This window comes from Triticum dicoccoides, chromosome 3A, assembly GCF_002162155.2.
Source record: "Triticum dicoccoides isolate Atlit2015 ecotype Zavitan chromosome 3A, WEW_v2.0, whole genome shotgun sequence".
Classification (NCBI taxonomy): Eukaryota; Viridiplantae; Streptophyta; class Magnoliopsida; order Poales; family Poaceae; genus Triticum; species Triticum dicoccoides.
This window is the reverse complement of record NC_041384.1, coordinates 199,848,488-199,851,081: the sequence shown is the minus strand read 5'-3', so window position 1 is coordinate 199,851,081 and position 2,594 is coordinate 199,848,488.

Below are 2,594 nucleotides of genomic sequence, written 5' to 3'. Positions count from 1 at the left end.
TTCCCATCTATGCCGAACAATGTACCAAAAAGTGCCTCGGCGATATTCTTCTCAGTGTGCATCACGTCGATGTTGTGTGGGCAAAGGAGGTCTTTGAAGTAAGGCAGATCCCATAAGCATGTTTTGTGAGTCCACGCATGCTTAGTATTATACCCCTTGAAGTACCCTGGACGTTGTGGATCTGGCTCGAGAGCGTTTAACTGATCCAGGGTCTGTTGGCCTGTCAATGCAGGTGGTGCAGAGTTTTTGACAACTCTACCCCTAATGAAGTTCTTCTTGTCTTTCCTGAACTTATGGCGAGGATCCAGGAACTGTCTATGCATGTCGAAGCAAGAAAACTTGCGACCGGCCTGAAGCCAACGAAACTCAAGAGCTCCCTTGCATGTGGGGCACGGGAACCTTCCATGCACACACCAGCCAACGAATAGCGCATACGCCGGCAAGTCATGCGTCGAGTACATGTACCAGACACGCATTATGAAGTTCCGTTTGCTAAAGGCGTCGTATGTCTTGAACCCATTATCCCAGGCTTCTTGCAATTCGTCCTTAAGCGGCTGCATGTACACATTCATATTTTTGCCCGGATAGTTGGGTCCTGGAATTATCAACGTCAGGAAAATGTTCTTTCTTTGCATAATCTGTCCGGGGGGGAGATTGAGTGGAAAGACAAATACGGGCCAACAACTGTATTGGGCTGCCGTCATACCAAACACACTGAACCCATCCGTGCTGATGCCGACTCGAGGATGCCTCGGATCTGCCGCTTTTGTCAGCATGTAATTCATCAAACTTTTTCCATGCAACACCATCCGATGTGTGTACCATCATCAGATTCTCATCTGCATCTAGTTTGGTTCTTTTGCCTGTTTTGTGCCATGTCATCTGTCTGGCCGTCTCTTTGACCATGAAAAGACGTTGAAGTCTTGGTACGATTGGCATATACCGAAGAACACTAACGGGGATTTTCGTCTGTGTCTTCTCACCCATACCGTTGTCTACCACAATATACCTGGAAGACTTGCAAATGGGACAATAGTTCAAGTCCGCATAGTCAAGCCTAAATAAGGCACATCCTTTCTCACAGGCATGTATCTTCTCATAGGGCATCTTCAGTGCACGGAGGATTTTGTCCGACTGGTACAGGTTTGCAAGCATTACATGGCCTTTGGGTAGAAAGCGTCCAAATACTGTCATAATTGCGTCATAGCATTCTCTGCCCAAGTTGAACTGAGCCTTCAGAGCCATTACTTGTGAGATGGCATCCAACTGACAAAGCTCAGTGTGCTCGTGGAGCGGACGTTTCGAAGACTCCAACATTTCATTGAAGGCCTTTGCAGATTTCTCCATCTCCTCGTCCGAATCCCGAGCATCATCATAGCCTTGCACCATGTTTTCCATCCCGGTACCATGCTCGTCGGTGCGACGACGATCCACCTCAGCTCGCTCACGTTGGGCAGACTCACCATGAAATGTCCACACCGTATAATCGGGCGTAAAACCACTCTTCTGCAGGTGTTTGCCCATTTCAGCCTCTGTCTTCTTTTCCCAATTGCCGCACCGGAAACAGGGGCACCAGGTTTTCTTTTGGCCATTTGCAAATGCGGCTTGCACAAACCCCTTAGTTTTTGTGAACCATTCAGCGCTCCATTTGTTCTGACCAGTGTGACCGGTATACATCCAAGCACGGTCACTCATCTTGACTTTCAGAGCTACTGGACACACAATAATTATATATGTAATTCACCATGTATATATTCATCAGTTGATCTACTTTGTCAATTTTATTACGTCCATGCAACCTACACTCTAATAGGTAATGATAGGTCCTAATCCCACCCGTGTATGTGTAGATTGGGTTTATTTTCCCATGCTATGCTCCGGATCCGACGCAAAATTTCGGCAGCACCTCCCCGCTGTTCTCCTGATACACATCTCTGCAATAAACAGAGAGGATGTGTACCCGGAGAACAACAGGGGAGGCACTGACGAAATATATGCGTCAGATCCGGAGCAAAGCATATGGAAAAACGAACCCAATCTACACATACCCGGGCTGTCCATGGATAGCGTTGGACAATTCGAAAGAATCAAGGTTATAAATATGCAAATGCATGCATATTTATAACTATGACGCTTTCGAACGGGAGACACATATTGGTTACGCATACTGATGATTCAAGACACATATATAGCTAGCTATCAAGTTTCATCGGAATAGATCAAATAATTAATGGGGGAGGAGGACTTGTCATTTGTGCTCACCCACGAACGAAGGGGCAGAGCTCGTCAAACGCACGGCGAGGTCGTCGAACACCAAACCTCGCAGCGATGAAACAACTGCACATTTAAAACTACACGATCAACACAATTATATATGATGTTTTTCATAACAAAATCGAAAAATATATGACCTAACTAATAATTCAGAAATATATGACCCCGTCGGCCTCTGGAAGGCCAAAGAACACCTTTTCGGGAGGTGTCGGTGGTCGGGGTGTCCTGTCGGTGTCGGGGTGCCGTGTCCGGTTCTCGGGGTCGGGGTGTCGGGTCGGGGTGCCGGGTCGGGGTCGGGGTCGGGGTGTCGGGTCCGGCTC